This window comes from Cavia porcellus, unplaced genomic scaffold (assembly GCF_034190915.1).
Source record: "Cavia porcellus strain 051 isolate PalLab524CR breed Dunkin Hartley unplaced genomic scaffold, mCavPor4.1 scaffold_9, whole genome shotgun sequence".
Taxonomy (NCBI): Eukaryota; Metazoa; Chordata; class Mammalia; order Rodentia; family Caviidae; genus Cavia; species Cavia porcellus.
The window spans coordinates 2,780,803-2,793,805 of NW_026947492.1; the positions used below are offsets into that span (position 1 = coordinate 2,780,803).

At 40.6% G+C, this 13,003-nt stretch overlaps 1 protein-coding gene across 2 annotated transcripts in view; it reads right to left on the bottom strand.

The window, feature by feature from the left end:
- Rdx (radixin) overlaps window positions 1-12,671 on the bottom strand; it is an 85,521-nt gene extending 72,850 nt beyond the window's left edge. For both annotated transcript variants that reach the window (XR_010049615.1, XM_063255723.1), the window contains exon 1: window positions 12,539-12,671. The gene's annotated coding sequence lies outside the window, so the exon portion shown is untranslated. The remainder of the gene's footprint in view (window positions 1-12,538) is intronic.
- Between the last annotated feature and the right edge of the window lie 332 nt (window positions 12,672-13,003).

Below are 13,003 nucleotides of genomic sequence, written 5' to 3' on the forward strand. Positions count from 1 at the left end.
ATCATTTACTAAAAATCAGGGTTTTATTTAAGTTTCTAATTTTAAAAGTCAGATGACAATTTGAAAAACATTTTACTAGCTGCTCACATATTTTACTAGTTTATATAATATAATTAGTACAAGATTCCTACTTTAAATATTCTAGGACAAACTATGTAAATAAGGAATAAAAAAACCCCCAGTTTTTGCCATTTCAATGAATGGCTACTGAAATTTATGTCAAGATATCATTTAGCCAAGTACAGTACTGTCCACCTGTAATCCCACCACTTGGGAGGCTGAAGCAGGAGGATGGTGAGATCATAACTAGTTTAGGCTTGGGAGGAGTTCAAGGCTAGTTCAGCCTACACAGAGACCTTATCTCAAAAAGACAAAAAAAAGAAAAAGATTATTTAACATCAACAGTATATTTCCAGTCCCTCTGGGAATGTATGATGTTTTAATTGAAGGTGGCATCTATTCATAGAATAATTTAATAAAATATGACACAGAAATCCAAGAAACCTAGATACATGTCCTTAGATTACACTTCACACTTGAAACTTCATCTTTCACTGTCTTTTCCTCTCAAAACAAGTAAATCAGCTAAAGTACTGTGTACCAAACATACATATTTATATATCAAGCACTTGTAATTTTCCCTCCTCCCTCATAATAGAGAAAAAACTCCTTTTTGTCCATTCTTACGGTTAATTCTGAACTTTAACTTTCTTAAATTTCCCTTATTCTTTTCTCCTTATTCTTAAATCTTACTTTACCTTTTTCACAATGAATCTCCCAAGGAAATGAAATGCAACTGTGGCAGCAACATACCAGCAAATAATCTTAAAGAAAGGCTGCCGGTTACCTGTTCCCCACTTCCTGAAATTAGCCATAAGAATACTACTCAAACAATTATCACGCACCAAAGACAAAACATCCCTGGTCTTTTCTTTTTTATTAATTGTATACAAAGAAAGACTAAACAAAACAGAAAATGGGTAGAAATAATACATACTTTCAAAGAAAAACCAAAAAGGAATCACTTGCTGATGTTTACATAATATCCTCTTACAAATACTTATTGAAGATACAAGAGTGGAACATAAAAAGTGGGAATTCAAACAACAAGACAGCAAACACTTCTGTTCAATTATCCAACAAAAACTTAGAAATATGGTTATCAATCCTATACACTTAAACATACACGCAGTTATCCATATCTTCAGTTATGTTGAAATTGAAACAAACCCAAGCAGGCTAACATCACTCAACAAAGTATAATACTATTGCTGGGTTTCACATTACGACACTCCAGGATCAGCACTGGGTACTTTGGTGTCTCTTTTTATTCCAGAGTATTTGTTCATTTCATCATGTGTCATAAGATCAGTTCTCATAAACTGTTTATAGGTTCTACACATGCATGAGTCTTAACATGTATTTCTATCCTTACTATATTAGAGGGAGAAATAAAACAAAGCAAGAAACAAATGAAACAAAAAAGATGTATAAGACCATTATACAAGGAGTTCTACCATAGTTTCTGTGTTGTCTCTTGTTATCTTCAATAGAATTGGCTATATCAGACATAGTATAATTGAATATGTCAGTACATAACAGTATTAATAAAACATAACTTTGTATATAGTATAAAACTTCAAAAACAGGTAGTAATCAAACCTGAATGTGTATCGTAGAGTCTTGTCATCTTCAGTGTGGTTGCGTATACTCTCAGACTTGATACTATCATATCAGTTTTGAATAAAATTTGTTGATACCAAACAGCAATCAAACAAATCAGATTTAACTAAGATCAGTCATGTTAAACAGTATAAGTCATACAAGGCTCCAGATTAAGTTAACAGGAAATTAAAGATGATTTCTGTGCTATATCCTAATGTTTTTGGAATAGCTGTCTGTGCCTTCAAATCTAATGCAAGTAGATAAACTGGGACAGAATAAAATCTATGGAGAATGGTGTGAGTAATGTGGGTTTTAAATCCTGATACACTATTAACAATATCTTCTGCCATCTTTTTTAAGACTCTCCCTCCCCTTTCACTTCCCCAGGGTATACTGTGTATTTTTGGGTCTGACCAAGACCCTTAGTTTTAAATTGGGGGAGAGGGGGCAACCTGCTATTTACCTAAGTGGTTCTGAACCTTCTCTCCTGGACTTGACCTGTAATTGCATTCCGTTACCTATTAAAGCCTGTCTTTCCAACCTATCCACAAATACTGGTCTAGTTGCCCCTATTACTCTCTAGTTCTCTGTCACATAGAGCATTGTGTTCTCATATTTGATTTTCAGTCCATTTACTCTTTTTCATGTTAATTATATTTCCTAAAAATAGCATCTCGGTGGACCCTACCTCCTGATCTACTCTATGTGTGATTTTTTTTTAAATTTAGTGCATCAAGGCCATCTATATTAGAGATTAGAGCCAATCTTTTCTGCCTCATTTCTGCTATGCTCTTTTTTTGCCATCAGTTGTCTGCTTGTCTTCTTCATCGTTTTCTGCTCCATTCATTGACGCTTCTCTGCCACTGTTCCTGGAATCCGAGTACTTTTCTCTCTCTCTGGAATGCCCTGCAGTATTCTCTATTGAGTTGGATTGGTGGTCACAAATTTCCCAAGTTCCTCTTTGTCTTGGAAGCATCTTGTTTCTCCGTTAATTTCTGAGACAGTTTAGCAAGGTATATAAATCTGGGCTGGAGGTTATTTTCTTTCAGGGCTTAGAATATTTGCTCCAGGCTCTTCTTGACTTTATGGTTTGTGTTGAGAAGTCTGCTGTTATTCTGATGGGCCTTCCTTTATCAGTTATCTGTTTCCTGTCTCTAATAGCTTTTAATATTCTGTTCTTTTATTGAATTTCTGGGTTCTTGATTATATGCCTGGATGTAGCTCTGTTTTGGGTGTAGTTGGCTGGAGTTCTGTATGCTTCATACATCTGCATATCATTTCCTTTTCCTATGTTTAAGAAGTTTTCCTTAATTATTTCTGTGAATAGCCTTTGTGGTTCCTTTGTTTGTACCCCTGCTTCTTCATTCACATTCTTTATTCTCGTTATAGATCCTCTTGTCGTCTTCTAGCCTTTGTATTGTTACTGCTTGTTTTGTTATTTTTAAAAAGTGTTTCTTTCATAATCCCACATTGCAAACCCGTCCTCCAGTTTGGATGATCTATCCTTAGTTTCATTAAAGCAGTTTTGCCATCTTTCTATAGTTTTTCATTTCCTGGTAATCTCTTTGAATCTGCTTCATGTATTCTATATTTTGTTTATATTCTTCATCAAATGGTTCTCTGTTTTGTTTGAATTCCTCCCTTCTTCTGTCTGTGTCTTCTTGAGGGGTGCTTAGCATCTCTTTTATTAATCTTCTTATATCTTTGTTTACTTGGCTAAATATTCCTTTTTGAACTTGTCTATGAGGTCCCAAAGATATCTCTTTACGTCCACTGGTGCCGTGTCTGATATTGCATGTTTGCTGTTCTGATTCTCCTTTGTATTTACCTGTCCTGGGTCAATGTTCTCAGGGTTGAGACCTGGGGACTTTTTGTTGTTGCTTCCTCTTCCCATCTTTTTTCTTTCTTCCAGGAGGCCCCAGTTTCTTTCTTTGTTGGTTACAATTCTTCTAAGGCATGCTGGCTAGGTGACCCTTCTCACTGCAGAGAGCTAATGAGTTGCAAACAGGGGCAGCATATGCTGGCCCCTCCCCTCCAGATCAGTCAACCTGCTGAGGCCCTCACTGTATTAGTGGGCACCGCCTCCCCTCCGGGTCAGTCAACCTGCTGAGGCCTTCATTGGATTAGTGGGCACCGCTGGCATAGGGAGTTGATTTCAGATAACCTATTAGGTCTCAGTCAGGTTGCGTGACCCAGGCCAAGCTCATTCCACCAATTCCATTCAGGAAAGGAAAAACTGACTTAAGTCACTACTGCCCCTTGTTCCTGCCAGTCCTGCCCGATCCCAGAATGTCATCTGTTGGAGCCCCCGGCTCCATGGAATGGTTTATTCCCGTTACTCGCCACAGGTTGATGCAGGTTTCCTGCTAGCTCAGCTCTCTGTCGGCTCGCCGATCTCCAACCTCAGTGTGACTGTGTTTCCAGTAAGTAGAAGCGGCAGGATTTCCAACAACTTGGTAAGTCTCTGCCACTCAGGTTCGGGCACAACCAAACCTTTAGCAAGAGCACTGAACCTTTAGCTGTTCCAATAGTAGCACTGGGACTGTATGTTTGATTGGTTCTTCTCAGCTTAGTTTCTTCTTGGGACAAGAGAATTCATCTCCCTCTATTCGGGGATCCCACGTTGTAGTACATTAAACTCTAAGTTGACTATCTCAGGGAGCCTCTGTAGCCTGCTGTTATCTATTGGCCATCTTTGCTCCTTCCTCCCCTATGTCTTTTCTTCTATGCCCTTTTACTCTGGGGCTTATCCTAAAACTTTCTCTCTATCTTATACAATGGGAAACAATGTCACACCTGTAAGTAGAGCTATGTTATGGCAGTGGCACTGTAGGCTACTGCCTATCACATGGTAAAACAGATGTTATTAAATCTAGTTTACACTGAAGCTTCAACATTTTTAATATTATGAAATACTTGCAATTTCTAATGGAAACAGTCTCTGGTACTACTAATGCTACTGTTGCCTATATGAATAAGAGTATGTATAAATAAAGATGTAACTTTTTCCCCATCCAAGTTCACATACTCCTAGGTTTAACACCATTAAATTACAAATAATTATTTTTGTTAGTTTTAGTTCAGTTTTAATGTTAACTAGCAATAATGATTTCTTTTTCTGTATAAAGCGCCATGTGACTCTCAAGCAAACAGTACAAGAATTTTTAGTGCCACCCCCCCCCATGCTAAGGACTGAACCCAAGCCTTCCTCCCACACCAGCAATCATTTTTTTAATGTTTCATATGAAAGAGGCTCTCAGTAAATCAAAGTTGCCCAGTCTAAGCTTGAATTTTCAATCCTCTTGCTTCAAGGTCTCATTGTCCTGGTATGCACTCCATGCACAGCTTTTAGTTCCATTGTGCAAGTGTAAAAATAATACCAAAAACAAGAAGAGTGGCATATAGAAGGCGCATTTGTAGAACACTCACTCTACAGACATTTAATAGTACATCTTCCCAGAGACTGCATATCTCTAATAAATTAAGATTCAAGTGACTTAGCCAAAGTGATGGGCCAGTTAACAAAGAAAGTTACAGTCCTTTTAAAGCCTACTCCTAAACTCTTATGGTATTCGCACTCTTCTTAACTATCATTCTAAATGAGCGTCTCCAAAACAATTTACAGGACTTTCCAAGAAGCAAACTAGTGAAGCTTTTCCTATTTTCAGCTCAAAAGACTGCCTCTAAAGATGCAAGGGCACATTATCAAGTGGTGATTACCTCTGTAACTGTAGGTCCTGTAAAGGAGATATGCAATTTTAAATAAGGTACCAACTGCGTGCACACGTAGAAGTGATTTGTTTTAAGGACATTTTCAAGGAATGAGGTATTCAATATTTTGAGAAAATGAAAATGCAAAGCAAATTTCTAAGACTTTTACAGTGAAATTGGGTTCTCTTCTAAATTTTATAAATTTAAAAGAAAAATAGCTATTCTTCCTACTGAACAGGTGTGCAGAAAGGGGATCCTAAAGTGAAAAAAACGACAAACTGTTACTTACAATTATTAATTTTAAATGCAAAATCCAGTCCAACTCCTTCACTTTATCTATAAGAAAATATTAAACATTCACATAATGTTAAAAATAATGGTGCATTTCAGTTATCAATGTAGCAAGAAAGAGCCAAAGATTTGAAATGACCTTCAAAAATCTCACAATTTAAAAAAAAAATCTCAAAACTATGTTTTGAAACTCTAAAGCTATCTGGCAGCTCTCTGTATTATCTCTATACTCTCATTAATAGAAACCATTGAACTTCACATTTTCTTATATTTATCTCTCCTTGGGATACTAGAATAGTACCTGTAACATAGCTGGTCCTCAAATATTCACCACTTTTGTTAATGCATTAAGCATATATATAAACTCATTTTAATTTTTCTGTTAATTATGTCAAAAGCAGTATCTCCCTGTGATTTTAATGCTGTAAAATGACCACAGCAAACATGAATACTCAAAGAGGTTCACAACTAGATCTCCCAAATTCAGGTCTTTATCATCTCTATTCAGAACTGCTTCAATAATTTCATTTAACCTGGCACAATTAAAGAATAAACTTACTATTTAATAATTTGGTGTTGGCAACCTGCTGGGGATCCCCTTCTGTCTCTGAGACAGAAGCTTTCTTTCCCTCAATAAATGTATTCTGCTCTCAAAAAAATTAAGTTGGTGTTGACTAGGTATATATATGGCAAGCTTCTGACATATACTATCTTAACTTAATAACTAAATGTGTATAGCTTTTTCTCATCTAGAGCCTGTGACCAGCTTAACTACCAAGTGCCATAATGCAGCTAATGAAGTTTTAATCCATTCTACATACATCATAAAGACCCAAGAGTTACACAGCCAATTAACCACAGCCACGTCCTCCTTTCTCCTTTCCAGGCAGTGGAAAGGCTTTGCTGTTTGAGGCCAGTCTTGCTGTGTGGCACCGACTGGTCCTGAATTTGTCATTCACCTGCCTCAGACTCCCAAGTAGCTAAAATTATAGATATGTGCCACCTTGGTAGAAGAGAATTTGTGACAAATACACATACTCTCAGGTTACTGAGAGATTATTAGTTACAGAAAAAGTTTTTAAAAATTTTAAAAGTAGGAAGAATTGTCGAGAAAGCACATTACAGAAGACACTGCACTGAATGTTACTAGAATGTGCACTCAAGATGAACTCTAGTTTACATGCACCGCTACAATAGCGCGTAACACACTTCCAGACATACAATATGACCAACCTTCCCGTTAAGAGTGTAAATTCCTTACTCATCTTTGCATCCTAAAATACAGAGTAATTGGCACAGGATAACAGCTTCCCAAAGTATGCCTGATACCTTAAAGCAGAACTCAGCAAACTAAAGGGTCAAATAAGTAAACATTTTAGATTTTGTAACCTACACAGCCTGTTGCTACTGGGCTGGTACAGCAGGAAATCAGTCATAGATAATAAAGAAGTAAGTGAGCTACAATGTGGTCAAATAAAACTTTATTTACAAAAACAGCAGGGGAAGTTATTAGCAAATGGACTAAAAATTATCAAGTATGTAAACAGGAATACTTTTTTCACTGAATAATTTACCTAAACTCCATACCCAAAATGTGAACTCACGTGTTCTTGCTAAATTATTTATGATTGAACTTTGCTCTGACTTTGGGTGAAGACAAGAAAGAATTCAAAAGCTGTGGTATATGACTAAGGAAAATCATCTACTGGGTACTGAGTGGAAAGAAGGGCAATTCCATTCCTCTTGTCCATGACTTAGACATGGAGTTTGCCCAACCCTGGCCAAAGCAGTGGCGAAGACAGCAGCTGAGGGGGAGGCCTCAGAAAAAGACACAGTGGTCTTACTTCTGTGGCTACTGCTGTGTCTGGAATGGCATGCCAGTCCTTGAAACAGGCCAACTACGGCTGAAGAAAGGAGTCTCAGAAAGAAGCCAATGGAGAAGGCCACAGGGCAGAGAGTGGGAAGAATAAATCTTTGCTCTTTATTGAGCTTTTTCCATTTATCTCCTTTTTGTTTTTTGTTGTTGTTTGTTTGCTTTTGCAGTACTGGGGGTTGGACCCAGAGCCTTTGCACTGAGCTACATCTGCAGCCCTTTTTTTTACTTTTGAGACAAAGCTTTACCAAGCTGGTAAATTACCAAGATTAGGCTCAAATTTGTGATCCTCCTGCCTCAGCCTCCTAGAGTACTGGGACTGTAGGCAAGTGCATCACATATTGAGCTATTACTAAGCTTCTGGATTTTGCTGTGAAGCAATGGCCTCATTGTTAAATTTCCTCACTATTTTTGGCAGTTTGAGCTTTCTTTGTTATTTGCATCCAAAGCATGTGAAATGATGTATGGGCTAAAAATCAGGCGAACAAAGACTGTTCTCACAAATTCACCTACAGCTGGTCTGATTTCAAATTTCCACAAATCAATTAAATTCATATTTAAGGTCCTGAAAGCTCACAGAGATTATCTAAAACTTAGGGAAAAAATGTAATACTATTGACATAAACAGCCAACAGTATTTTTTTTCTAAATTAAGAGCTAGTAAACTCTTTCTGTAAATGAGCATACAGCAAACATTTGAAATTTTCTGAGTCATATGGTCTTTGCCATTACAGCCCCAAAGCAGCCACAGACTATCTGTAAATGAATCGCTACTATATGTTCCAATAAAACTTTACTTACAAAAACAGGCAAGGAGGGTGCACCACCTCCAGTCTACCCTTGCTCTAAATGGATAACAGCATGAGGCTATCTTTCAAACAGATCTTCTTACTAGAACTCAAAAATAGTTAATTTCAAATGCACATAAAGTATGAATAAGTCACCAGTATTTCTTGATCATAAAATCACTTTATGTAAAAAGTTAATCACCTCGTATACATTAACTAGAAATTAATAAATGTTAAAAATGGAAAAAGCAGGCCTGAGACATGGCCAGCTAGCTAGGCAATTGAGCATGGCTTGTCAGTCATGGAATCCAGAAAACATGCTCAAGTCCTGCACCTGGAACCAATCAGGAAGTTTATCGTTAATTCTTCTAGTTAGAACCCACGTAGGTTTTTCATAGGACAGCCCAGATCTGACATCAGTCTACTAAGTGGTTAGCACAAAAAAAGATGGTGGCCAATTTTCTCATGGCACTGTGCTCTTTTTTTACACTGGTCTGCTTTCAACCTGCAGAGTATACTCCTTTTCCTAAGTTTCTTTTAAGTTGCGTCTACGGCTATGCCATCCTGAACGTGCCCGATCCCATCTAAGTTTCTTTTAAACTGCAGAACATATTTCTTTTCCTACCTTTAATAAATGTAATTCAAAATTATAGTTTTAAAAGATCACCTTTTTTTTTTAAGTTTTTGATGGGTTTCTTTGGATTTTGAGACGTCTCCCTTTGTAGTGCAGGCTGGCCTTGAGCTTACTATGCAGCTGGTGTTAAACTCACTACATAGCACATGCTGGTCCAGACCTCATAGTGATCTTCCAGCCTCAGCCTCCTGGGTGCTGGGATGATAGGTGGGTGTCAACTCACTCAGTCAGAGCACTGTTATTATACTACAAAAAAATACTTATAAAATCTATCTACTAAATAAAACTAAGTGGTCTAGTGAAACTGCCAGGAATACTACGCATAATAGCTGTTCGAAAAAAGTCACACATGGTGCCCATGAATCCATGTCTTCCAAGAAGCTGACACCAGAGTTCATCATTAAAAAAATAAAGAAGTTAATCATATAGACCATTATTTCTTTCCAAACAGCTTTCAAATAAAAAAGATTCATACAACACCTGGACGCTTCACTACCCCACATCATAACTTTTTTAAAAAAGCACCATTTTCCATATAATTATGTACCGTACTCTAGAGAGAAAAAAAATCCTAAATTTCCTCTTCAGTCATTAATCAAGAAAATTTGCACATACACTTACACAAACATTTTTGAGAATTAGTACATATAGGATATTCCATTGTATAATTTCATTCCAAAGAAAGCCTGAGAAACACAATTTACTCCATGATTAAAGTAATAAATGATCTTCCACTGTGTTACCATCTAACCTTTTAACAGACTTTAAAAAATGATACAAATATTCCTATCCTTGCATAACTAGAGGCATTTTCTATATATACATAACAAGAAATGGCTAGCAGCAATTACCTATGAAAAAAAGAATTAGGGCTGAGGTGGTTTCTACAGACTGAAGTGAATTTTTACCTTTCCCTGTCTTTCTCAGTTCAAACTGCCATAAAACATATTACAGTACAGTACTTTAATATTTTCAAAAATACTTTAAAAGTATACATTCGCTGTAAAATAGTAACATATCAGGAAGTTACCCAAATAGGCCAGTTGGGATTTCTCTAAAATTCACTAAAGATGGAGGTGCTGAGGTCAGATTGGCCTTCTACTACCGAAAAGATGAAGAACACATCCTAGGTACAAAAGTCAATGTTTAGTGCTTAGTAACACCAAGAAATCTCATAACATGTAAAATGTACAACTATAGCAACCCCGGCCAGCTCCACTGAATCTTGTACCCAGGTTAGCATCACAGATTTTGGTCTGTGGGACCTTCAAGATACCCAAGAGTGCTTTTCCTGACTTCCCAGATTCTCAACAGTAACATGAAATTCTGTTAGCTAGACTGCCTGGATAAGCTCCACCAGTACTCCTCACTCTTCACAACCTTCATGGAACATGCTATTTAGGCTCAGTCTTTGGGGAATACTGCTTAAGATGTGTCCCTATTTTTCAATGGCTCACATTATAATATGTAAAATTAAAAGTAGATGAAAATACAGGACCCACTATTATTCAACATTTCGGACTATTAAATTGTACATGGAGGGGCTGGGGATTTAGCTCAGCAGCATAAGCACCTGCCTTGCAAACAGGCAGTCGTGAGTTCGATCCCTGGTACCGATAAAAACGAAAAAGACAAAAAAAAAAAAAAAAAAAAATTGTACATGGATATTAAAAGACTGAGAACTGAAAGTCAAAATATACAGGTTTTCAACAACCTGCCAAAGATAAACATGAATAACAAAAAATTCTGTTCCTCCTCAGAATGGTGAAGCAATAAACAACAACAAAAAAAACTCAACTTTCCCATTCCTCAGGCCTGACAATCAGGGAGATAAGAAACTGCAAATCCTATCATTTCCTACAATCACAGACAAATGAATAATCACTTTAATTTCCAGTTAAGTAATTACAGTTTTCAAAAAATAGCAGAGATAACCTATTTTCCCCACAATAAAATTAACTACCTCTTTCAGTAGTTCTGAGCCTCTCTTCCAGTGCTCTTCCTTATATGTGGATACAAGAGTGGGGGGAAAAAGCCACTAGGGCAAGAATTTCAACGTTTTAGAGTGCTATAACCAAATCTCATTTATACAAAAATAACTCGGTCTAGGGGCTAGGGATTTAGCTTAGTGGCATAAGCGCCTGCCTGGCAAGTTGCAAGGTTGTGAGTTCGATCCTTGGCATCAAATAAATAAATCTGTCTACCTAGTCTTTCCTTACTAATATTAACTGATTATTCAATTCAAAACTATAGAGAAATGACTAAGAAAGTCCTTTTTATAGCATACACTTAACTTCAAAAAGTACCCTGCATTTTGTCATATTTGAAGTAAATTATTAGTTCTGGATCATAAAAGCACATTGGTTAAAGCAAAGAAATTGTGAAAGTTAAAAAAACAAAATTCAATCCTAAATATCAGTCTGTAATCGAAAATCAAATACTGCTACTTTAGCAAATGGATTAAATCATTATTTACTTAGCAAAATGAACGGGGCAATTGTTCATTCCAAGCTCAAGCCAACATACAAGAAGAGTATTTAGTGTTCGAAAAAATGTATACTCCGTCAACAATAGATTGTGAGGTTTAAGCCAAGTACTCATTTATCAAACAGCCTTATTATCTTATGTCTCACGTTTATCTCACGCCAGTCCTACTGCCACAGTGCTGGCAAGGAGCTCCCTCACTAAATAGGTCTCAAGTGTATTTTAATTTCCTTTTCTTTTCGGTTTTTGTTGAGACAGGAACCCACTACGTAGTCCAGGCACGTCTTGAACTGCCTGTGTAGTCTAAGACTAGCCCAAAACCAATCCTCCTGCCTCAGCCTCCTGTTAAATGCATTTGACGAAACCGATTTTTTCAACGTATTTCCAAGCTCATTAATAATCACTCTTCAAAAAAGAAAAAACCACATCCAAAAAACGAGAGGAAAAAAGTGCAAGTGCTGGGAACGTTTAGGGAACATGACGCCTCTGTGTAGGACCTGCTGCTCGGTGTAAACCGAAACGCGGTGCTGCACGGCTCCCTTTCAAAGTTAGGTGCGCACAACTCCAATCCCTTCCGAGCCAAGCCGACCGTGAGGCGCTCAACTTTGCCGGCAGAGCCGGAGAAAGTTCCCGGGCGGGGAGGCAGCCGCAGGCGCAGCAGGTAGAGCGGCGAGCCGGCGCGGCGGCGCGGGGGCCGGGTGCGCGCGGCGGGCGCCCCAACCCGGTCACGCAGCATCCCCGCGGCCCCGGGCGGAGCCCGCGCTCCCCAGCACCCCGCGCCCTCCTCGCACGCCGGGCCGGGGCCACCGCGCCCGCCCGCCCGCACCGCGCGAGGCAGCCGCCGGCGCCCCGGGAGTCTCCGCAGAGTCCCCTCGGGACGGACGCGCGGCCGCCGGCCCACCCGGCCCTCCAGGCCCAGCCCGAGCGGACCGCGGGCCGCCAGGCTGCGCGCCTCGGCCCGGACAGCGCTCGCGCGGGCGGCCTGGCCGAGCCTGCCGGCGGCTCCGCAGCGGGCCCGCAACTTCCCGCCGCCAACTCAGCGTCCCCGGCGGAGCCCGAGCTGGAGGGGGAAGGGCAGGCGCGGCGGCTTACCGAGAGCGGCGTCCCGCCCGCCGTCCGGGGGCTGAGGCGCTGCGCGGTGGCGCCGGCGTCGCGGCCGCGGCTGGGAGGAGAGTCGCCGGGACGAGCGCGGGCCCGCGGGCGAGCAGAGGAGAGGCGCCGCCGCCGCCGCCGCAGACAGCTCGGCAATATGGCCGCCCGGCGCCTCCTGGGGGGGCGGGGCTGCCCGCGCCCCCCGCGCCCCGCCCCCGCCCCTCCCCCACGGCCCTCCCCTCCCCCTCTCCCCTCAGGCGCGGGTCGGGGGCGGGCCGCGGGCCGGGCGGGGCCGCGCGGGGCCGCGCGGGGTCGCTCGGGGTCGGCAGACGCGGGGCCGCGCTGCGCCCGGAGCCCCTGAGGAGGCGGGCGCGGGGGGCCGGGCGCCCGCGGGGAGGCCGCAGCCCGGCCGGCGCCCGCCGGTGGAAACTCGAAACTCCCGCCGGCGCGGCGAGCTCGCCGCGG